At 38.8% G+C, this 25,717-nt stretch overlaps 2 protein-coding genes across 7 annotated transcripts in view; one reads left to right on the top strand and one right to left on the bottom strand.

Moving 5' to 3' along the window:
- The window catches only part of ZMYM1 (zinc finger MYM-type containing 1), a 25,610-nt gene extending 19,992 nt beyond the window's left edge, over positions 1–5,618 (bottom strand). For 3 of the 5 annotated variants that reach the window (XM_077753083.1, XM_077753087.1, XM_077753088.1), the window contains exon 1: positions 5,388–5,612. The gene's annotated coding sequence lies outside the window, so the exon portion shown is untranslated. Of the gene's footprint in view, positions 1–5,368 lie in introns of all 5 variants that reach the window. The other 2 variants (XM_077753084.1, XM_077753085.1) reach the window with 2 other exon arrangements.
- Positions 5,619–25,565: 19,947 nt separating this feature from the next.
- Positions 25,566–25,717, top strand: part of ZMYM6 (zinc finger MYM-type containing 6) — a 40,962-nt gene continuing 40,810 nt past the window's right edge. For both annotated transcript variants that reach the window (XM_077753082.1, XM_077753081.1), the window contains exon 1: positions 25,566–25,674. The gene's annotated coding sequence lies outside the window, so the exon portion shown is untranslated. The remainder of the gene's footprint in view (positions 25,675–25,717) is intronic.

Raw genomic sequence — 25,717 nt, 5'->3', positions numbered from 1 at the left:
CCCCCCCCAAATTTTTATTTTTAAGTAATCTCTACACCTAACGTGGGCCTTACATTCATGACCCCAAGATCAAGAATCACATGTTCCTTCAACTAAGCCAGCCAAGTGTTGAAACCTCTTTTTAATACGGTCTCTCACCTGTCTTTCCCAACTGAGGCTATACTGTGTAAAGCTGGAGAGTATTAATAGTCCTAGGATAATGTGGCACATATTCCTCATGGTTACTGCTACTTGGTAATAACCAATTAACACATTTTAATATAAGCCAAAGAGGAATATAACCTGAAGCAGAAAACAAAATTCACATTTTTTTAAAAAAAAATTTTACATTTATTTATTTTTGAGAGACAGAGCACAAGTGGAGGAGGGGCAGAGAGAAAAGGAGACACAGAATCCGAAGCAGGCTCCAGGCTCCGAGTGGTCAGCATAGAGCCTGACATGGGGCGTGAACTCACAAATTGTGAGATAATGATCTGAGCCGAAGTTGGTTGCTTAACCTACTGAGCCACCCAGGCGTCCCAACATGTTAATTCTTAAAGTAAAATAGAAGACTGCAAAGAAATTGAAAGCTCTTAGGAGTTATTTCCAGACATACAAACAGACCTCCAGAAAGAATGTATGCACTTTCCTCCTGGAAAATTGGTACAATATGGCATATATAAGCTTGATGCTCCAAACTGCTTACCTTTAATCTTGTAATTTTTCCCCACTATACTGTGTTCATACTGTTCTCCTACCTGTAAAGTCATTTTTGCCTATTCAAATCCTACTCAGCTTCTAAACCAACTCAGCTCCAAGTTTTATCAGATTGCTAAGAATTTAAAATAAAGCTGATAAATCTAGGGGTGCCTGGCTGGCTCAGTCAGCAAAGCATCAATACCCTCCTTCTCCACTTATTAGCTGACTTCTAAACTGCCTACCTACAGAGTATGGTTCCAAAAAATATAGCAGACAATAGCAACTGGAAGTCTAAAGAGCTGAAAAGAGATTATAGTAGCTTTGCAGAGCTAAGAACAAAGCTGAAATTTAAGCCTAGCAAAGGTAGAAAGGACTTGGTAAAGACCTCTCGACTTGGTCTTTACCAAGATCTTGGTAAAGATCTCGACTTGCAGTTGAGACTCTAGGGGCACCATGTGCTCGAAGTACAGACAACAACCCAGAAGAAAAGACCACTCACTAGAAGAAAGCAAACCAAAATAAATCAGCCCTAACAAGGCCTAACACTAATCCTCAACAGGATTAATGTAATCTATAACTATCTGCCTGCCTACAGGAAACAGCACTCTCTGGAGTTAGTGCATTTAAAGTCCTTAAATTTTTTCATCCACAATGTTCACAATACAATAAAAATGTAGGGGTACACCCCAACCAAAAATTCCCAAATAACACTGATCAAAACCAATTAAAAGAAAAAAGACAATAAAACTGACCTATAGGTGGCATTTATATTAGTATTATCAGGCTAGGTCTTTGATACATTTGAGAAAACAGAGAAAAACACGAAGTTTAGTAGAGTCTTGGAATAATTTAAAAAAAAAAGAGTTAATGGAAATTTGAGAATTGGAAAACAGGGAAATTAAGAATTTAATAGATAAATTTTATATCAATAGTAGAAAGTAGTTCAGACTGATGCATAAAAGGGTAAAAATACAAATTAATATAAGCAACATGTAAGGAGCATAGCAATACATCTATTTACAGATGTAAATAGAGTCCCAAAATAAGAGTAAACAGACAATGCAACAGATACAACATTTGAAGAACTACTGGCTGGACAATTTCCCCCAGATGAAGAAAAATATCAAACACCACAAATTCAAGAATCTCTATGAATACCAAATAAGGTAAATAAAGGGAAACACAACTATGCACATTATAGTTACAATGGTGAAAACTAAAAATAAAATCTTAAACGCAGCTGAAGAAAAAAGACATAACACAGAGGAGAAAAATTAGAATAAAGTTGTTTTCTTGTCAGAAACAATGAAGACCCAGGCGCCTGGGTGCTTTAGTTGGTTAAGCATCTGACTTTGGCCCAGGTCATGATCTCATGGTTCAGTTCGTGAGTTTGAGCCCTACATTGGGATCTCTGCTGTCAGCAGGGAGCCTGCTTAGGATCCTCTGTCCCCTTCTCTCTCTGTCCCTCCCCTACTCACATTCTTCTCTTTCTCAGAAATAATAAATTTAATAAAAAAAAAAAGAAACAATGAAGTCCAGGAGCCAATGGATCACCTTTGAGATGCTGGGGGAAAAAAATACTACAAAATTCTCTAGTCAGTAAAAATATCTTTCAAAAATAAAGGTAAAATAAGGACATTTTCAGATAAATGAAAATGAGAATTTATCATAAGCAAACCTATAGTATAGAAATGCTAATGAAAATTCTTTAAGTGAAGTACTCCATGGAAATTTGGTGTAAAGACTGGAAAGGGAAAAGTAAATAAAACTGCTTTTATTTGTTGAGGGCATAATTGTTGTATATACAGAAAACCCTAAGGAATATCTTCTCCCTCTCAATAAAATACTTGAATAAGTGAACTTATAAGGATCATGGGATAATACAACATCAATATTTAAAACTTTTGTCGTCACCACTCCACCACTGTAATAGAGATTTCAGTCAAGTTAATAACAAGAAGAAACAAGAAGGAAAGAAATCTTGAGGGAATAAGTAAAATTGTCATTACTTATAGATGACTGGTTGTATACATTGAAAATCCAAAAGGATCTCCAAGGAATTACGGAAATTATTAATTAAATTTAGGAAGATCAATATTCAAAAGTCACTTCTTTTTACTATTAACAATTAAAAATTTTAAAACAACCATTTTCTATAGCATCATAAAACATCAAATACATTTAATGAAATATGTAAAGATATCTACAATGAAAACAAAACAATGCTGAGAGAAATTAAAGAAGATATAAATAAATGGAGAAATAAAGCATGCTTATTGTCTTAATACTGTAAAGTCAATTTTCCCCAAATCGAGCTACACATCAAAATCCTAGTTTTTGTGGAACCTGCAAGATGATTCTAACGTATATGCAATGTATACAGAACCTAGAATAGCTAAAAACAATCTCAAAAAAAGAAAAAAGTTGGGAGGACTTACTGTAAAGCTACAGTAATTAATCTAAGTGTGGTGTGGTCACAAGCAAAAAGAAAAGTGACGAATGAGTAAGAAGGAGTATTCCTCTAACATTTCACTTCTTTGCATTATAGTTATTGCTTTATACATGACACTGCAAAAACTTGTTTTATTCACTTGTTTTCTGCAAACTCTTTTACTATCTTGATAGAAAAGCTGGATGGGCACCTGGGCAGCTCAGTCGGTTAAGCATCCAACTTTGGCTCAGGTCATGATCTCACAGCTTGTGAGTTTAAGCCATGTGCTGGGCTCTATGGTGACAGCTCAGAGCCTGGAGCCTGCTTCAGATTGTGTGTCTCCCTCACTCTCTGCCTCTCCACAGCTCACACTCTGTGTCTCTCACCCTCAAAAATAAATATGAAAAAGAAAAAGAAAAGCTGGAGGCAGAAGGCTAAATGCCTTTCAAACCAAACTAAAATATCCCTGCTTAATTCTATAGGCAACGGGGAGCCACTATTTATGAAGTACTTAGGTACTGGAATTAGAGGCATAATTAGGATGTCCCAATACTCTACCATAAATACTGTGCTAGCACAGTATAATCACAACAATTTAAGTCTATGCAACGCAAAAAGCAGAAAAGAGGGAAGAAATCTTCTAGAAGATAAAATTTGAACTAGNAAGTGAGCTGAGGAGAGGGGTTAGGAGTGGAGAAAGAGGGAGGCACCTGGGTAGCTCAGTCTGTTAAGCGTCCGACTTCGGCTCAGGTCATGATCTCACAGCTTGTGGGTTCGAGCCCTGCGTCGGGCTCTGTGCTCAGAGCCTGGAGCCTGTTTCAGATTCTCTGTCTCCCTCTCTCTCTGACCCTCCCCTGCTCATACTCTCTCTCAGAAATAAATAAAAACATTAAAAAATTTAAAAAATAAAGTGTCTACAAAGGATGATGAAAGGATATTCCAGATATAGACACAGCTTGTGCAAAATGACAAACACGTGGGAACTACAAGAAGTGGAGTTACTGTTAAAGATAAAAAGAGTGCCAGTGTAAGGAAATAACGTTGGAAAAGCTGACATGGGTCCTATCAGAAAGGTCCTTGAACACCAAAATCCTTGAACTTATTCTTGTAAATCAGTAGCTTTTGGGGTTCAGCACACATTTCATTCATATTATTTTTAAAACGTACTTTAAAAATCGTGAGTTATACTTAATTGTGTAATATACTAAATGTTAAGTATTTTAGAGGCTTCCAAAGCCTCAATTTGTGCCAGATTAACAGTGACCTTCAGAAAATAGCTTTTCCTGCCATTTAGGTGAACATAGTTCAATTCCTTGCTAGCTTTGTGAGTGATGAAGAAGGCTACAGCTTTTCATCTATTCTTTTTGGATTGTGATCTGTTGTATATTCACTCAAAGAAAATCCCGGAATCAAAGTCACTATTTTAGCAACGGCATCTGCTCCTCTAATGCTCTTGCTTCAACCTACAAGTTAAACGGCAAGGGGCGCCTGGCTGGCTCAGTGGGTAGACCATACAACTTTTCATCTTGGGGTTGTGAGTTTGAGCCCCCACCCTGGGTATGAAGATTACTTAAAAATAAAATCTTTTAAAAAAAGGGAGCGGGGGTTAAATGGCAAACTGTTCAATCCTGATACTGCCAGACTTAATTAGTATAGTTCTTATTATAAGTATTTTTAGTTATTATAAATTTTAAATTCTTCCCTTCCTGTCTTATGTATTTGTGATGAGGAATACAAATTACTGTCAGGTGTTCCAACTCTTGCTGAACCTGCATCCTAAGAAAGCTAGAAGTTACCGTTTCCAAACACTACTCCATGCAAATGAAAATACTCTCAGTCCCCTGCACTAAAGCAAAATACTGAAATAAAGTGATAAAGATTGCACCTTCATCTAATACCAATTTCAAATTCGAATTCAAGAGTCACACTTTCGTAGTTACTAGTCAATCTCTCTTAGCTGAGACTACGTGTACACGTCTATTTACAAAAGAACTTCCATGATTTCATGATTTTTTTTCTTTTCTTTTCTTTCTTTTTTTTTTTTTTTAATTTGAAAAATCACCACTGCTTAATGAAGGAGAGCCACCGGTGCGATCAGATGAATGTTTTAAAGAGGCCGCGGAGAGAGACCAAACGCTGAAAGCCCAGTTACGACGCAGGGGCAGTGGGCGGCGAGAAACGCTGGAAATACTGGACGAAGATCCCCCGACTCTACGGACAAGGTTAAAGAAAACGACAAACACGACCCAGGGGCCTGACCCGAGTTCCCGACTCTCACATGGCGGAAGCCGCACGCAGGGAACCATCTTTAGGACGCCGGCCCGACCCGACGCTTCATCCTCCCTCTGACAGTCGAAACTCTCAGCCCCTTTCCGGCAAGGCGCAGGAATAAAGAACGACAACACTGCCACTTAAGGAGGCTTACTAATTTCTCTCAGGGACGCTCGCCGCGGGACGCTTCTCTAAGGAACTTCGACGCGAAACGGTCACGCAGACCCCGCCTTTTTCCCGCCGAGCTGTGCGTCTGAGCATGCGCAACGCAGCTGGCCGGTCGTAGTCCACTTCCCCTTAGCAACAAAGGGCGGAGGGAGCGCTGTCAGGTCTGGTCTGACCTATGAAGCCTTACTAGATGGCCCCAAATTTGGAAACTTAAAGACTTAGGTAGCGTCGGGATGGACTCAGGAACAGGCAGCTGGCTTTACTGGATTCAAGAGATAGATCTCTTAGCAATTTCTGTAAATCCCAATTTCTTCATCCTTGGGTGCCTGTGTCATAGGCATGTGAAGATTGGAAAGGGAAGGTTGGAAACGTTCCAGGTGCAGAGTAAATTACCAGCAAAAGAAATTAGCTGCAGCGATAGAGAGGGGGTTTGGGCTTTTTCCATTTGGAGTTGCTCTTAGTATATTAAAATAATCCCAAAAGAGTGTGTAAAAATCATGGTTTATTTTATTTTTAAAAATTTAAATCCAAGTTAGTTAACATATAGTGTAGTAATGGTTTCAGGAGTAGAATTTAGTGATTCATTACTTACATATAACACCCAGTGCTTGTCTCAGCAAGTGCCCTCCTTAATGCCCATCACCCATCTAGCCCATCCTCCCACCCAAGTCCCCTCCAGCTACCCTCAATTTGTTCTCTCTGTTTCAGAGTCTCTTATGGTTTGCTTCCCTCCCCGTTTTTTCAATATTTTCCCTTCCCTTTCCCTATGTTCATGTTTTGTTTCTTAAATTCCACATAGGAATGAAACCATGTATTTGTCTTTCCCTGACTTAATTTGCTTAGCATAATACATTCTAGTTCCAGCCACAGTGTTGCAAATGGCAAGAATCCATTCTTTCTGATTGCTGAGTAATATTCCATTGTATATATATTCACGGTATATTTTATTTAAAAAAATTTTTAATGTTTATTTCAAAGTCAAGAACCCCGAGATTATGACTTGATCCAAAATTGGATGCTCAACCGACTAAGCCACTCAGGTTCCCCATTCATGTTATATTTTAAATGCTATTAATAATTAACATTTTCAACACCTAAAAAAGTATAGTATCAAATAATTGTGCTATTCCTAAAATCATAATAGGATTATAAAAGATATATAGAGTTGAGCGATGAATTTATTGCCATCTTGTCTTTGACCATACTTCTTGAGATACTATCAAAAGTCTATGTCCAGTTCAAAAGGTCCTCCTGACCCCTACTGCTATGGTCCCTAAATGTCCTCTGCAGTTAACCTCAAATTCAGACCCTTTAGTGATTCTGAATACTACATTGGTAACTGAAGTTAGTTTCTCCAAGTTATTCTTAAGTTCCTAATATATCTAGTAATTATGTGTATCATTTTATTATTTGTTCTGTTTCCTTTGTTCCCTTTCCTTGCCTTCCTTTGGCTAATTTGAACATTTTCTATTATTCCATTTTAACTATTTATTACCATATCTCTTTACATAATTTTTTTAGTGGTTGCTCTAGTGACTGCAATAGACATAATTAACTTTTTATAGTCCATTTAGAATCAGTATTTTACCACTTCAAGTAGAATGTAGAAATATTATCCCTAAATAAATCCATTTATCCTGTCTCCACCCTTTTGTTATAGTTATTTTATGTATTAGAATCATAAGCCTCATGAGGCAGTGTTAATAATTTTTGCTGTCAAACAGAAAATATTTTATTTATTTATTTATTTATTTATTTATTTATTTATTTTTGAGAGAGAGAGAGAGAGAGAGAGAAGGAGACAGAGAATCAACCCCAAGCAGTCTCTACACTGCCAGCACAGAGCCAATGCGGGGCTTGAACTCATGAACCATCAGGTTCCAGAGGAGAATAGTCTATTATGTTTACTCAGATATTTACCATTTCTGTTCTTCTTTTATTCTTGATGTTCCTGTTTCCTTCAGGTATCACTCCCCTATCTGAAGAACTTCCTTTAGCAATTCTTTTAGAGCAGGACTGTTGCCAAGAAATTATTTTCGTTTTCCTTCTCTAATAATGTCTTTATTTTACCTCCACTCCTGAAGGATATTCTCAATGGATAGAAGCTTATTTCTTGATAGGGTGGGAGAAAAAAAAATTCCAGTGAGGTACTGACCATCAAATGACCATCACTGACCTAATCACAATACCTGCATGATGGAGGACTCTGATTCCAGTCTAAGTTGTATGATATTAATTTTGACACCTTCCCTCCCTGATCCATCCATTTGTGATGTCCAACGCTTGGACAAATTATGTAAGCTCATAGACTCTCTTTGAACTTAACCTACTTTGATTTGGTTTTCTGTCTCTTGCAGCCAAAAGTCCTGTCTAGAAAATGTACTCATGAGCAACTGCTGTCAACAAATGTGTTTTATTTTCTAAGTTAACACAAGTTTATCTAGGCAAGATAAGCATTGGGTCTATAAGATGTGTAGACTCTTGTTTCTCATAAATGAATGACTTGTGCAAGTAAAAAATATCAATGAAAGATATGCCCTAGGTTTTGTGTAACAACTTCAGGAGAACTGGAGCACTGAGTGCACATCCCTGCTTCTGATAATAGGATTGAGAAAATACAACACTATTAAGAAATATTGAATCCTGGTCCCAGGTGAGAAGTTCCACTGAGTGTGCAAACTGCTTTTTCATGGGGCAGTTATCTAATTTTTGAGACATTAATTTGTATTGTGTACTTTCCTTCCCTTGCATCTTTGTCAGAGTGATTTTGGTAAGAGCCAAAGCAAAAGCTGTTGGAAGTCAAGAGCTGTCTTATGTTTTGTAAAAATTCAACCTGACTGAAAAGATTATGAAAGTATCCAGGGAGAGAGAGAGAGAGAGAGAGAGAGAGAGAGAGAGAGAGTGTGTGTGTTCTGAGGAGACAGGAAAGTGCCTTAGAGAAAACCAAAGAAGAAAAGGTTTCAGAAGACTAGGAAGATGGTAAAGGTCCATGGTGTGATGTGAAAAACCTGTACCATGTTCTTTAACAGTGCTGTGGGGAGAAGACTGGACCCTGAGCATAAGGAGTTTTATCCTTGCTGAAGATGGTCATGCCCCAAGCCATGGCCCTGTGGAGAACATGAAAATTGGGGCAGTAGCTGTCTCTGTGGTAACCAATCTGGACTATTGAGCCAATCATTGGAGAGCTTTCTTGATGCTTTGATGGGAGGTAAGGCCCATCCTGGGAACTATGCATACCTCCGGTGGCCTTCTTCTTGAGAATGCCAATAATGACAGATAAATTTTCTGCCAATGTTGCAGTGTGAGGCTTCAGATTTGGATTTAAGTTCATTACAAGAAAATAAATATTATTTTCTCCATGCCTGAATATGCCCTAAAATTCACTGCTGTTACTTCTGGATGAAGCATCAGAACCCAAATTAGTTCCTTGACTTACCTCTTTTGAAGAAGTATTTGAAGAGAGAAGCCCAACAACAGTCAAGCTATAGCCCTAAAATTCCCCAGGACCTCATCGATAATCAGTGGCAATCAAACCCCTAGGAAAACACCTAGATATTAAGAGTAAGCATTCTAGGTGCCTGGGTGGCTCAGTCAGTTGAGCGTCCGACTTTGGCTCAGGTCATGATCTCACAGCTCATGAGTTTGAGCCATGCATTGGGCTCTGTGCTGACAGCTCAGAGCCTGGATCCTGCTTCCATTCTGTGTGTCTTTATTTCTCTGCCCCTCCCCCACTTGTGCTCTGTTTGTCTCTCTCTCTCTCAAAAATGAACATAAAAAAAAGTATTATGCGTTGTGTCCAAGAGTAGGAATTCAGAAAGAATGAGAATTAATTCCACAACTTTATTCTTTGTGTTCTATACCATCCAAAAGGCTTCTTATATATCCCCCCCCAACTATAGCCTGTATCACTTTTATAATGGAAAAAAAAAGCTGCATAAATTTATTGGAAAAAAAATCAAGAGTCAAAGAATGATGCAAAATAGTAGTATGAGATTTAACCAGATAGTTAGTACACAGCTAATTGCCAATAACAAGAATGGGTCATAATTCTGTTTGTCTCCTTGATCAGCCCTTTTCCCTCTTCAAGGTTCTTTATGCTGAAGAAAAATTTTGAGAAGCACCCAAATTATGTGCAACATCCTGTCTCAGGACAACTATTTGAAATATATATACTTTTTTTTCCTGGTTATCAAACACACAAAATGAAATGAAACTTTCTGTGTAGGTCTTTCTCTGCCTGACATGCACTTTCTCTGCTTCTGAAACTGTATACCTTTGTCTCATTACAGCCCATCTCCTAGTAGTTAACACAATACCGGGTAGGGAGTCACTTGATACATGTTTGTTTGATAAATGGATCGGTGAATGTATCCTTTATATTTCAGAATATCTTTGTTTCTATTTCTCACTGTTACATCCTAGTGGATGGTGGTATTATTCCAAGAGATAGGGAACAGAGGAGGGACGATGTTGAAAGGGTGGAGCACTTGGGCAAATAATGGGTTCAATTTTAGATATGTTGAGTCTGAGACACCATGAAATACCCAAAGGTAAATATTTAATAGGCAGTTGGATAAACAGTTCAGAAGAAATATCTGGGAAAGAGGTGTAGCTTTGCAAGTCATCACACAGAATTGATGATTATAGCCACAGAAGTGGGTGATGAGAGTACACTCATTGTGGGTAGAGTGAGGTGAAAAGGCCAGAGAGAGAAACCTTGAGGAACACTGCTAATTAATGAATTAGTGTAGATATGGGAACACAAGAAAGGAACTAAAAAGAAATGGCTAAGGTCATATGAGGAAAACTTGGAGAATATGGTATCACAAAGCCAAGAGAAGAGGGGATTTAAAAGAGGATGAGGTCAATAGCAGCAATAACGTTGATTGCTGAAATAAGGACTGAGAAGTATCCATAAGATTTACCAACAAAGTCATTAGTGAATTTACCAAGAGTGGTTTCTGTGGAAGGCAGAAGCCAGATAGCAGTGGATTGAGGAGTGGGATGATAGAAATGAAAACAATGAATGTAGTTAGCTCTTCTAAGAGGTATGTGGCTGTGACAAAGATAAGGTGGTAGCTGGAGAGACAATCTCTCTTTTGTAATTGGAGGAAAGAAAGAGTGGCAGGTTTAATTGCAGAAAACTGTGTTTCATGCCAGGAACTGAGGAAGTTCTTATTTATTTTCTCTATGAGAACAAGAGGATAGGTCACCTACTGTGACTGAAGTTTAGGGTCAGAGATTTGAAGAAAAACTCTGAATAGTCATTGTGAAGAATGGAAGAGAAAACTGACGAAAGATCCATGGGAGGATTTCTAGACAATACCATCAGCCCAGTTGAGGATGAGAACCCTGAGAATTTATATTTGTGACAGCTTGGTAGGTTCTATGACTTTTATCAACAATAATAAGCAGTGCAGGTGTGGGCATGGAGAAGTTAGCTTATGGTTTTTCCAGGTAGAAATGACATAAGGCCCATAGAAGAGAGTGGAGGATATTGGCAAGTGACTAGTAGAAAACATAAAAGGAAAAGAAGACAGGAGAAGGCAAATAAATAGAATGAAAGTAGACTGATGGAGGGACAGAGGTCTTTATAAAATAGAAGGGTAGCTTTAGAGGGAGAAATTGAGTGAGAAAAGATAGAAGGGTGTGGTCAGAAAGTGGGATATCTGAATATATTATTTCTGAGGTGGAGCAATTTTAGGCAAAGGATTCAAGATGTGTCATTGGAGTGGGGAGGTGCAAGTAGAAAGGGGAAAAGTTCGCTGAAATTGAGAAGCTAAATAAACTGAGAGACCAAGGTGTTAGAAGTGTCCATGGGAAAGGTGAAATCATGGCAGAAGAGGAAAACAGGGAGCCAGCAGTTAAATTCTTCAATGAATGTTAAAAAGTGACTAGGAGATGAGTAGATGCCAGTAAGAAGGACAGGTACTCAAAGCCTGATGAAATAAGTTTTAAAGGAACATGAATTTTTACATAGGATTAGCAAAGGGGGACGTGGGGGATACAGACCCAACTTTAAATCCTAAGGCATCTAGGGGGTGCCCAGCTGGCTCAGTTAGTGGAGCATGAGACAATGTCAGGGTTCTGAGTTTAATCCCCATATTGGATGTAGAGATTACTTAAAATAAAACCCTAAAAAAATCCAAAGGCAGATGGTATAGAAGACTGAGCATCCTCTAGTTGAGAGAGCTGTAAGTGGAGTAGTTATCATTAGAAATAAACACAGCCTAGGGACCACAGAGGAGCACACTGAAATGAAAGGGGAGGGAAAAGCAATTGGATCCACACATATATTCAGGTCCAAATGCTAACTCTAGGGACACCTGGGTGGCTCAATCGGTTAAGCATCCGACTTCGCCTCAGGTCATGATCTCACAGTTTGTGGGTTTGAGCCCTGTGTCAGGCTCTGTGCTGACAGCTCAGAGCCTGGAGCCTGCTTCAGATTCTGTGTCTCTCTCTCTCTCTGATCCTCCCCTGCTCACGCTCTCTCTCTCTCTTTCTCTCTCAGAAATAAATAAAACATTAAAAAAATTTAAAATGCTAACTCTATCACTTACAACCTTAGCAGAAGCTGGGGAAGCTGCTTAACCAATCCTAGAGCCCTCTAATTTGTTTGTAATCAGCATTTCCCTGGCAATATGATCTCTTGATATCTATAATAAAGTGAGGAAACCATCTCTCTCCACTTTTGTGTTGCACTCTATTGGGAGGAGGGGGTCCTGAAGTAGGATTAATATTGGTCATAAATTTTTATAAAAACTGATATTTCTAGTTTTGATTTTTGCTCTTTTTTGTGTCTTCTTGAGTCCTCATTCTTCCTGTCTCTCCCTTTCCCTAGACGTGACACCATTTGAGCTGAGGCTGAATCAAATCCAAGTGACAGACACAGTACTCTGTCCAGTCACCTATTCACTGTCCCTGAGGCTTCATTACTGCATCAGGCTTGTCCCAATGGCTTATTTTTTTTTTTCCTTTCACATTAGTTCTCTCTCAGAAGTCCCTTGGAAAACAGACTTCTTGGCTGTCCTATCAATTAGGTAGGCCTAGTGGATATGTCTAGATCCTAGCCATGGGGACATTTTAAGCTTAATCTGATTTCCTCACATTATGAAAAATCTTTAGAATTAGAACTGATGTGAGGTTTCCATGATACTTGCTTACAAACATCTAGCCAATTTTCATAGTATTCTATTATACCTGGTAAGTAATAGATGCACAGATTGGGTTAACTTCTCTTGGATTTCCGGTCCAAGTATCACTTCTGTAATATTCACCACACTGTAGGCTAATTATCTGTGTGGTTGTGTTTCCCTCTCAGAAAGTGTATGTGTCACAGTTTTCTAAAGTCTTTCAACCAACCCCTCATTCTAGTCTCCCATTTATTATTTCCCCTTCTTCCTAAGGAGTATTAGTAAAAACACATTATCGACTTTGTGCCTTATGACTCAGTAGTTTTCAGTCTATGGGGCTTTCTCACCTGGAGAATACTCACAGCTTGCTTATTGTTTAATGCCCAATTGCCAAAATCATATTCCTAATGAATAAAATGTTGAAATACTTTTTCTTGATCATTAAACACAGAATACACATTTGATTAACTTAGTTCCCTGAAACAATTTAAGCTGGAATTATAAATTTAACATGGCTGATACTTTTGAATATCTCATAAGCATTAAATATCAGCAAAGTATGCACAAATACAAAACTTACAAAAATCAACTACACTTGTATCAATTAGGTAGGTCTGGACTGAATATTCAATGCCATGGGTTGAATATTACTGTATTATTTTTTTTACCCCTTTTATACCTCTTAAGATTATATTTATATTTACTTTCATATCTTCTTAAGGTTTCAGTAATAGAATTTTGATTATTTTCTGGGATTTCAGAAATCTTACCAAATCAAATAGAAAAAGAAATATAATTTTAAGCCAGTTGAGGTTCCAGGATCTGTGATACCAACTAATTGTTTCTTGGTTGGGACATAAGATCTAGTTTTGTTGTCCAAAGTAATTAAGATCATTTATTTAAAACCCTTTTGTAATAGTAAAAGTTTTAAAATACTATAGGACTTAAAATCTTCTGTCTTCCTTACGGTTTTTAAATTTTGAAACTTAGTGTCTATCTTGGAAATGATGTAAGCTCTAAGGTTTGCATGACCAGTGGTCCCTAATCAATCATCTTGCTACTATATAACATCAATCTGCTTAAGAACTTAGTATTTCTTATCAGTATTTTATTATAATTAGTAGAGCCATTTAGTTGTTTTATCTCCTGAAACATAGAAGATTGATTTACCCTTCTCATTCTTAGAATATCTGTTGAACAAGCTATTACTAGCTTGTTGTAAATGTGGTGCTGAATAATTGACAGACTCACTCTCTGCTGTTCGTGATAATTTTACAAAATTACTAGTGTTGATGGTTCCTCCTACCTTTTGGTTCATTTTTATCTGCTTGCTCATATATAAATCATAGATATAGATAAATTATATGTGGATATATTTAAGTCAACATACCTTTTACAGAAGAAAAAAATTATGTGCAGCCACACCTGTACATGCAAAGACACACATATTACTTATTATTATACATATATTGTATTCATCCTTCTATCGTATTAAATTTTTTTGTTTACTTAAAGCTATATTTTTTGTTTACTTTTCTCATTTGAGTCTCAGTATGAATGCATAGCCTTTGTAGATTTGACTTATTCCAATTCACTCTAATTATGATGCTTTAAATTATTTAATTAAACTATTTAAATTTAAATTAAATTATTACAACTTCACCATTGCATATATCTCTAAGCTTTGTCCTTTTAGCTCTGCCCCTGATATCCTTGAATCATCCCTCCTTTCTTGCCAAAACAGAATGTTCTGAAGTCAGACTAATTTTTTCCCCTGCCCCGTATAATCAGCTACTCTGCAATGAATTCCAGATAATTTTGGTGGATAAAACTACTAAAGATCAAATTTAGGTGTTAGGGATATACATGAGAGTAAATGTGGGGTCAAAATATTAGAGCTGCTAAGTCTTTTAGTAGTGACAAACCTGGAAAAAAAATCAAGGTCATGACCTTGCAATGCTATTTTCCATTTTAACATGTTATATTACTTAATCATACTTTTCTTAGGCAGAGAAGGACAAATATCATATGTTTGCACATATAGGAGGATTAGGAGGAACTTAATGGAGGACTGTGGGGGAGAAGAAGGGGGGAAATGGTGGGGGAAAGGGAGAGAGGCAAACCATGAGAGACTCTTGAATGCTGAGAACAAACTGAGGACTGATGGATGTGGGGGGAGGGGGATGGGCATGGAGGAGGACATTTGTGGGGATGAGCACTGGGTGTTATGTGGAAACTAATTTGACAATAAACTATTTGTAAAAAATAAATAAATAAATAAAATAAATAAAATAAAAACACCTTTCCCCCTTTTCCCCATCCCTCTGATACTCACCAAGTAACCCCTGATAGCCCTTACCTTCTCTTTTCATCCCTCCTGTGATTTTTCTGCTGGTAAATTCCCTTTTCAAAGTTAAATGTCAAATCTAATAGCTTTTGAGATCTCACAGCCTTTCTTGGTTCTGATAAATATGAAATACCCCTCCTGACAGACCACAACCACCATTTGGGGATCTTCCTTCTCATGCATGCACACGTTGAAAATAAATCCATACTGGACACCTGAATGGCTCAGTCAGCTGAGCATCCAACTATTGATTTCGGCTCAAGTCATGATCTCATGGTGTGGGGGTTCAAGCTCTGTATTGGGCTCTGCACTGACAGCATGGAGCCTGCTTCGGATTCTCTCTCTTCCTTTCTCTCTGCCCCTCCCCCATGTTCTCTGTGTCTCAAAATAAATAAATAAACTTTAAAAAGTGAAAAAAAAATCATACTTTTCTTAGACTACATGGTTCCATTGAGCACTAATGCTTTCCCATATATTGACAAATATCATCTTGTTCTATGAATTATTTGCTCTTCTGAGAGTAAGGAAGGCCCTTAGGAATTGGAGGGCTGTTTCAATAGAAATCTTTGGACATCTACATATGTTTTAGTTCTTGCATCTGAGTTATGAATAATTAAAGCTGAAAAAGCCTTTAGAGACTTTCTTGTGTAATACATGCAAATTACAGATATACTGGACATTTGTCGTTTTTGGCTGTCTAGCATCCAACTCTTCCCCTCTTTCTAAGCATCCTCATCTCCTTTTTAGGGAAATTCTCCATTGTAAGTGAGGACAGTTCCTCTGTCTGCTTCCTCTAACAGTGGAATAGAAAGGGATAGATTCTTTCTGTATTTCCTTCCTGATTTGGCTAGTAGCTTAGCATGTGACCTAAACTTGGCCAATCAGATTATTCTCAGAACTTTGAATCTTGTTCAAGTGATGTTGTGAGAGAGGCTTTCATATGTTCATCAAACCCCATTTTCTTATCTTCCTGGCCATACAAATATGCAACATTTTTCTTGCAGTCAGGTGCAGGCATGTGACTTGAGTTCTGGACAATGGAACATAGGAACAATGACCAACATCTAGACCTGACCTATAGAAACTTCCCTCATGTGATCTTTGTCCTTTCTTTCCCCAACCATTGGCTGAAGGGATAAGACTCCACAGACGTAGAAGAGGATAGAGCCACAGAATGTACGGATTATGGGCCCTGAGACAATGGTTGGAGGACAGCTGCCCAGAAAAGCCACTAGAACAGGAGCAACCGTGTTGGACAATTGTGTGAGACAGAAATAAACGTTCACAGTGTAGAACCTGTGTAGTTTGGGAGTTTATCTTAGCATTTGGCTAACCCAGACTAAAAGACCAATTGTTTGGCATAAAGTTTATTTTAGCAGTATCAGTGACTTGGATTAACAGATTTTGGGAGTTTCCTCATTCTGTTCATTGTCTAAACCTTTTCTTAGAGTTTCTCATCATTCTCAGGCCACCATATTTTCCCTTTTTGGCTTACAACAGCCAGACCTGGGGTGCCTGGCTGGCTCAGTCAGTAGAGCATGTGACTCTTGATATTAGGGTTGTGAGTTCAAGCCCCATGTTGGGCATGGAGCCTACTCAAAAAGAAGAAGGAGAAGAAGAGGAGGTGGAGTACACTTAATTGATGAGCACTGAAACTAATATAACACTGTACATTAACTACATTAGAATTAAAATAAAATAAAAAAATAAAGCAAGCAAAACATAGATGGGCTTTGTGTTGAAGGTGCAGAGCCTGCTTGGGATTCTTTCTCTCTCTCCCTCTCTCTCTCTGCCCTTCCCTGGCCTGTACTTTCCCTCTTTCTCAAAATAAATAAACTTTAAAAAATAAACTAAAAAAAAAAAAGAACATAGACTCCTTCATAAGCTAAAAAAATTGAGGTCTTAAGGGGTAAGTGATTTGCCCTAGGGCACAGTTCATAAGTGGCAGGTCTAGGATTACTAACTTGACTTTTTATCTCCTGATTCACCATTCTTTCCCTGTACTCTTAGGAGTTTGAAGGGGGCCAAACAATTAGCATTTCTCTTCCCCACTAACTTCTAAACCAATTGAGAAATGAGACTTGGGAAATGGTAAATAAAGGTACAAATCATCTTCATTACTGGAAAAAATGCTAGGTTGGAGGTTAAGACTCCCCACATGGGGCAGTCCTGCCCCTGTGAAACTTAAGGCAAAGAAGAGCCAAAGAAAACTAGTTTCCTGTTGACAACTTGCTTCTATGTAGAAAGAAAAGCCCAAATTGCATATAGTCTGTCCTTCCAAACTCTCCATTTAGAGAAGTCATTACCTCAACTGAGTAAGAATGACAGGGCAAATAGAAGTCAGTAGTTTAATGTTAATGACTGACCCTTTATATAAATGTGGAAAATAAAATATATATCTTATCTAGCAAAATAGATAGATATTTTGGACACTAGAGATATTTTACTTCTTTTTTTATTTAAAAATTTTTAATGTTTTATTTATTTTTTAGAGACAGAGAGAGACATAGTGTGAGGGAGTGGGGGGACAGAGAGAGAGGGAGACACAGAATCTTAGGCAGGTTCCAGACTCTGAACTGTCAGCATAGAGCTCAATGTGGGGCTCTAACCCACAAACTGTGAGATCAGGACCTGAGCCAGAGTTGTATGCTTAACCGACTGAGCCACCCAGGTACCCCAAGATATTTTACTTCTGATAATATATCAGCGTGTAAAACACTGAAACAAAGTCCTCAAATATTCTACCCATTACAGATAAGTATTAACAGTTTGATGTGTGTTCTTTCTTATGACCATGCTAAAATTGAGATTTGTGGTATCAAAGGTTTAATCTGTGTGAAGCATCCTGTGTAGTGCCTGGTATAGAAGAAATTCATTTGCTTCCTTTCTTTCTTTTTTCTTAATGCCCCAGAGCCTTCTCTAGTCTGAGAATCTCTGAGTGGGGTTGAGCTGGGCTGATGTAACCATAGAGTCCACGATGTGCCCTAGCTTCCAGGGTGCTGACACACATATGCCTGCCAGAACTGACAGAGAGCAGTAGTTAGGAATCCAAGCCCAGAGCAGGGACCCTCGGGGCAAGAGCTGCTCAGCCAGGCCAGGTCCATGGTCCAGGGATGTAGACCCTCACCAGAGCCAGAGCTTAGGGCTGCCTCCTGGGTTAGCACACTGTCCTGTAAAGCTCTCCGTGAGGCTGGAGGGCCTGTCCCCTCCTTGTGATCCTCTCCCAGAGGAGAATCTCCCAGGGAGCACTTGGCGGACTTCTGTATTCACATGGTGGCACCTCCCACCTTAGTTCTGCTTGTAACTCTGTGAGACACTGACCCCAGGGATGTCTAAGCCTGTTTTTCTCCTCTCTGGATTTCCAGGCTTAGCAGGAGAAAAGAGTGAGGAGCTAGGGCACAGTTGGAGAGTGGGTAGGTAGAGGAGGCAGCACTGACTGTGGGCTTCCTCAGCCTGACTCTGCCTCCAATTCAGCTCAGATGTTTCTTTCTCCAGGGAGCCTTTCCTGAAAGCCACCACTCTTCCTCATCGGTCCAGTTAACCACTCCTAATTCCTTTTTTTCTTCTTTAGTGGGGAGAGAGAGAGAGAAGGAGAGAGAGTGTGTGTGTATTCATTTGCTCACTTAACCGACTAGGCCACCCAGGTGCCCCTAAGCATGTGACTCAGGATTTCAGCTCAGGTCATGATCTCGTGGTTCATGGGATCAAGCCTGGTGTTCTCTGCACTAACAGTGCAGAGTCTGCTTGAGATTCTCTCTCACCCTCTCTCTCTGCTCCTCCTTTGCTCACGCTCTCTTTCCCTCTTAAAATAAGTAAACATTGTTTAAAAGATAAAATTTAACTCATTCATTTCTATGTCTCTAGTGCTTAGCACTGGCTCTGCGTCAATAATAATTGATAGCTTTAGGCACGGTGATTGAGAAAAGGAAGGGAGGTACCTCAGAGCTGAATTATGTAAGTGGGAATGAGTACAGAAGAGGAGAAGGGGAATGCCTTCCTAGGGCCTAACCAAGGTTTGTGATCAGAACCTTTCTGAAGGCAGGGCTGTCCACTGTGAAAGGAGCTGCTAGGGAGGAAGTAAATCCTTATTTTGAAAGGAGTGCCAACAGAGACTGAAGATGCACTTTGCAGTGCTGCAGCAAGGATTCAAACATGGCACAATCCTTAGACCATATAACCACTAAATGGCCTTCCATTTCTGAAATTTGAGGTTATGGGGGGACATAGGGCTGGTACCAGAGAGATGCAGCACTCTGAAAGCTGTCTGTCTGTCTAGGAATGGTCAAGGTTACCTGGAGGCCACTCAGAATAATGTCACAGACAAATGAACCCGAACTCCTATTGCTTTCTTATACATGTACACCCTGATTTACAGTAATTTAAATCACATACAACTTATGTAAACTCCTACCTGCATATAGATGTTGCTATGAATGTTTATCTTCATATGTTCTTTTTTTTTACTCTTTTTTTTTTTTTAATGTTTTATTTATTTCTAGGAGAGAGAGAGAGAGAGAGACAGCGTGAGCAGGGGAGGGTCAGAGAGAGAGGAAGTCACAGACTGAAACAGGCTCCAGGCTCTGAGCTGGCAGTCAGCACAGAGCCCGACGCGGGGCCCGAACCCACGAACCGCGAGATCATGACCCAAGCGAAAGTCGGACGCTTAACCGACTAAGCCACCCAGGCGCCCCTTTACTCTTTTTTTTTAAAGTTTATTTCAAGAGAGGGATCAAGAGTCAGTAGCTTAACCAATTGAACCATCCAGGCACCCTATCTTCATATATTCTTCAAAGAAAAGCATGTTAAGACCTAACTTCATCACTAAATAAACACTGGGCCCACATTTATACACTTTTCCTCCACTACCCCCAGGCCCAGGTAAGCTATGGGGCTTCTTCCTCTCGGGATTGGCCAGGCAGTCCTGAGAACGGGAGAGGTGGAGAAGGCTTGGTCTGCCTATGATGAATATAATTGACCATAAAGAAAAGGAAGACTGAAATTTACTGGGAAGTTAGCAATCTACACCACACGTTGTACAGTACTTCCAGAAATGTCATTAATTGACCACGACAAATGTCTTGGACATGTATAACATTCTTAGATTTTAGTTTCCGTCATAGTATTGTAGTTGAGAAGTCCAAAGCTAGTCTAATTCTCTTTCCTTTGTAAGTAAATGTTCTTTTTCATGTTTCACACAGGATTTTCTTTACTAACTACTCACACATCTGCACTATGCTCACAAACTGGAGAGCTGCCTATCACTTCCCAGAGACTTTAGTTTTAATTTGGCAACACCTCATAACCAAATGTGTCATTTTTACTTATAAATGGGCTTATAATTGTAGCTGGGAACATGACACTATTCTCTCCTTGCACTGCCCCCCCCCCACCTCAATGCAGTGATACATGGCTATGTGGACAAAGGAGTCCCTAATAGAATGTGCTTTGTGTTATGTGTCATTTCTGAGCCCAGCAACATGAGACCCACATGTGCCTCCTTCACACTCTCAGGAAGATGTGTCTGTGACCCAGTTTCAATGATGGAGAAACAAGATGGGAGTATCCTGTGTTCATAAATGATGATGTAGAAACACCACTGTTAATGAGCTGGAACATGTGCCTTGAACAGTGATAGTCGAGAAAGATAAACTTCAGTTTATTTGAGGTATTGCATTTTGGGGTTTCTTTGTTTAAAAATACACTCTTTAACACACAGTGAGTAAAAAAAAAATATCATCCATAAGTGTATCTGAGGAAAATAAAATACTCTAGCTAGTTTTCAACGTAGAGGAAAGGGAAAGGAAAGAGTGAAAAACAATAAATCTATATTTTAAACAGGTCACAATATTGCAAATGGGAGCTTGAAATAGAAGTATACAGTAAGGATTCTTGAAGCAGAACATACATACTGAGAGAACATCAAGCTAAAAGATGTAAACTGTTTTAGTGTGTCATTTTTCTATTGTTATATAGCAAACCACCCCAATAATTTGGGGCTTCTTGGAAGCCCTTCTGTCCAAATGAGAGGGTCTTACAGTGGCACTCTTGAGTTGATCTTGACCTTGAGGCCACATTTTACCTGTAATATCCTATATGTGATTTTACTTCTGAGGCTGTTTCTTATTTTGATGATATTTTGTTAGCTGTAGAGACTGTCCTGGACCCTTCATATTTTGTGTAATTTATGTTTGAAAACAAAGTTCCTTCTTTAGCTTGTTTATCTTTTGCAAAACCTTATCACAAGTAACTAAAATCAATAGGCACTTTTAACATTCTGCCTGGAAATCTCTTAACCAGATCCACAAGGTCACTAAATACATTTTCTTCTTTGTCTTCAAATTTTTAACATTTATTTATTTTGAGAGACAGAGAGACAGAGCGTGAGCAGGGAAGGGGCAGAGAGAGAGGGAGATACAGAATCCAAAGCAGCCTCCAGGCTCTTAGCTGTCAGCACACAGCCCGATGTGGGGCTGGAACTCACAAATGGTGAGATCATGACCTGAGCTGAAGTTGCACTCTTAATCGACTGAGCCACCCAGGTGCCCCAACTAATTACATTTTCTATCTTCCATGTTATTAACAGGTGGGCTGCAAACATTTTGCTGTTGCATTACACTAGTCTTTCTTCAGCCTCCACTAACAATTTCCTCACTGCTCTTCCAGCCTCCACTAACAGACCCCTTGCTGTCTTTCCAGACTCTGCTGGCTGCCTGGTCCCAAAGTCAGTATCACGTTTTAGATTTTAGTTATAGCAGCACTCCATTTCTAGATATCAATTCTGTAACAGTTATCTATTGCTAAATAACAAAGCACCCCAAACTAACTGGCTTATAATAAGCACCATTTACTCATTCATGATAAACAGACAAATAAATAAATAATATTAAAATAACAACAAATCTTTGCTTGGCTGGGTAATTCTTCTGCTTATTTTGCCTGGGCTCACTCATGAGGTTGCAGTCATCAGTCAACCTGGAGGATCTAAAGTGGTTCTACTCACATGTATGTGGCATTGGTGCTGGCTAAGGGGCTATTCTCAATGCATGATTTTCCATCATTCAGTGATTTAACCCATCTAACCATGACATGTGGTGAGAATATTCCAAGAAAGTAAAAGGAGAAGCTGCAAAAACTATTGAGACCTACACTTGGGAATTCACGTGATATCACTTCTGTCACCTTCTGTCAGTCAAAATAATTCACAAAGCCAACTAAGAAACAAGGGGCAGGGACATAGACTTCCTCTCTTGATGAAAGAAGTTGCAAAGAATTTGCCATATTTACCTCCACAGGTAAATGCAAAAATTCTAAATCAAATTTAATATTTAATGACCTTATATTGAAAACAACATAGCAGGAAGAAGATGCAGGTATCCAGTATTACCATTTTTGTTAAGACAAGAAAATGAGATAAAAATTATATGCTTAGAAATAAATAAATTTTGTCATTATTTTCTATATAGTTGGAAACTTAGAAAAAAATTCTAAAATATGGGCAAACTATTAGAATAAATGAATTTAGCAAGGGTTCTGGCTTCAAAACCAACATAAAAAAGTCAATTATATTCCTATACTTCTCTTGGAAATAAGCAATTAGAAAATGAAATTTTACCATTTAAAATACCATAAAATATCAAAGATCTAGAATAAATCTAAAAAGGATGTGTGATCTGCATGCTTAAAAACTATAAAACATTAGGAGAATTACAGAAATAAATGAATACTATTTTCATGGATTGGAAGATTCAACCATATCTTAGTTTCCTAGGCCTGCTGTAAGAAAATGCTACAAACAGACATTTATTGTCTTACAGTTCTGGAGGCTAGCAGCTGCAGTACTTCAGTCTCTGCCTCAATTGTCACCTGTTGTTCTTTCCTCAAGTGTCTGTCTCTATATCTCCTCTTCTTATAAGGACATGAGTTATGTTGGATTAAGGGTCCATCCAACTCCAATATGACCTCCTCTTAACTAATAATATCTGCAAAGATGTTATTTCAAAATAAAGTCATATTCTGAAGGTAAGGATATTAACATATCTTTTTGGGGGGGCATAGTTAAACACAATGAATAAGAAATGCCAATTCTTCAAAACAGGTCTACAGCTTCAGTGCAATACTAAACAAAATTCTGGCTGAGTCTAAAATTTATGAGAAAAATGTGGTTACATTTGGCAAGCAGATTCTAAAATTTATATGGGGGTGCCTGGCTGGCTCAGTCAGTACAGCATGCAACTCTTGGTTGTGAGTTTGAGCCCCATGTTGGGTGTAGAGATAATTTAAAAATAAAGTCTTTAAAAAAATTTATGTGAATATGCAAAGGACCAAGAAAAGCCAAGACCATTTTGAAGAACATAATGGGAAGGAAGACTTTTTTTTTTCTACCGGATACTAAGATTTTCTGTAAAACTGTTACAGAAATCAAGACAGTGATATTTCCACAAAGAGAGATTAAATTAATAGATTACGTAGTTCTGAAACAAATTCACACATTTATAGAGAACTCATTTATGCAAAGGTGACAATACAGAACAGTAGGGGAAAGGACAGACTTTTCAAAAATAGTTCTTAATTTAACGTTCACATGTGAAAAATGAAATCTGACTTACCTCACACCAAACACAATACCCAACTTCAAGTGGGTTGCAGAGCTAAATGAGAAAAACAAAGTAATAACAATTCCAGAAATTAATCAGGACCTTTGGTAGGAAAATATTTGTTTTATTTTATTTTATTTTATTTTATTTTATTTTTAGAGAGAGAGCACACATGAGTTGAGGAGAGGGGTAAATGGAGAGAGAAAATCTTTTTAAAGAATTTTTAATGTTTATTTTTGAGAGAGAGAGCGATACTCCAAAGCAGAGGGGGAGAGGCAGAGAGAGAGAGGGAGACATAGAATCCAAAGCAGGTTCCAGGTTCTGAGACCCATGCAGGGCTTGAATTCACCAACTGTGAGATCATGACCTAAGCTGAATTTGGATGCTTAACCAACTGAGCCCCTCAGGTGCCGAGAGAGAGAGAGAGAGAGAGAGAATCATTAAATAGGCTCCATGCTCAGTGCAAAGACAGACATGGGGCTTGATCCCACAACCCTGAGATCATGATCTAAGCTGAAATCAACAATCACTCAACTGATGGAGCCACCCAGGTGCCCTGGAAAATATTTCTTAACAGGACACAAAAAGCACTAAACATAAAGGTCTTGTATGTTTGTCAAAGACACCAATAATAAAGTGGAAAGGCTGGCCACAGAGTGGGAGAAGATATTTGCAATACATATTTTCAAGAAAGGACTCATACCTAGAATATATATCCATGATAAAATGGCATACAATCCAAAACAAAAATGGGTAAGAGACTTGAACAGGCACTTCATAAAAGAAGATATCCAGATATCCAAAAATGGGCTCAGTCTCATTAGAAAGCTGGGAAATCCAAATTAAAACCACAATGAAGGGTGCCTGGCTGGCTCAGTTGGTGGAGAGAGTGACTCTTGATCTTGGGTTCATGAGTTTGAGCCCTACATTGGGTGTAGAGATTATTTAAAAATAAAATATAATAATAAAAATAAAATACCACAAAGAGCTACCACTATACCCCCATCAAAGTGGTTAAAACCAAAAAGATGTACAGTAGTAGTTATTGGCAAGGATGTGGGGCAACTGTAACTCTCATTAAGTTTTGTGTATATGTAACAAGCAAGTTCACTGCTAGGTATAAACCTAGCACATGTGCAACATAAAACAGGAATGTTCACAGCAGCATCATTCCTAATAACCAAGAACTGGAAACATCTAAATGTGCATCAATAGTAGATAAATTGTAGCATGATCATAAAAATGGAATACTATACAGCAGTTACAAATCAAAAAACAATTTTGAATAAAAATACCAAATCTTGGCTTCGAGCAAGTTAATTAATCTATTCATTTACCTCTCGGAGCTAAAAATTTGTACTTCTTGGGCCGGCGGGGTGGCTCAGTCGGTTAAGGGTCTAACGGGTCAGATCATGATCTCACAATTCGTGAGTTAGAGCCCTGCATCAGGCTCTGTGCTGACAGCTCAGAGCCTGGGGCCTGCTTCGAATTCTGTGTCTCCGTGTCTCTCTGCCACTCTCTTGTTCACACTCTGTCTCTCAAAAATGAATAAACGTTAAAATTTTTTTTTTTTAAATTTGTACCTCTTAGGTGTGTGGTGAGGATTAAATGGAATGATGCATGCCAAGTGTTTAGTAAGCACTTGGCTTAATAAATGTCAGCCATTATTTATTCTTATGTTCTCTTAACGGGTCATCTTTCTGGAAACAGACATTAAAGAATACTGCAGGGTAACTAATGCCCCCAACTTCCCGCCCTAAACCCTTTCTTCTACCTTCTCACACTTGTGTCTTGGTCTCTTTAAGAAGTCAACCATAACTGAGCAAAGGGGAATCCTGGGAAGACCCACTCAGCTCAGGTCCGGGGCATGACGGGAAAGGGGGGGCGGAGTCCAGAGCTGCGCACGCACGGTTGGCTGGGTGTTGCGTTGCGATAGATGAAGCGGAAGAATTTCAGTAAGAGAAAATAATCCTGGTCTTTGCGCGCAGTCCGTTGGGTCCTAGGCTGCCTTACCTACCTAGGTACTCTCGGGAGCCGGGAGGCGGCCAGAAGGTGAGCACGGCGGGTGGGGGGGGCCAGGGCTGCGCGGGGCGGG

The sequence above is a fragment of the Crocuta crocuta genome, unplaced genomic scaffold (genome assembly GCF_008692635.1).
Source record: "Crocuta crocuta isolate KB4526 unplaced genomic scaffold, BGI_CrCroc_1.0 scaffold303, whole genome shotgun sequence".
Classification (NCBI taxonomy): Eukaryota; Metazoa; Chordata; class Mammalia; order Carnivora; family Hyaenidae; genus Crocuta; species Crocuta crocuta.
Note: the sequence above shows the minus strand (reverse complement) of the source record. Positions and strands in the feature narration are given on the sequence as shown.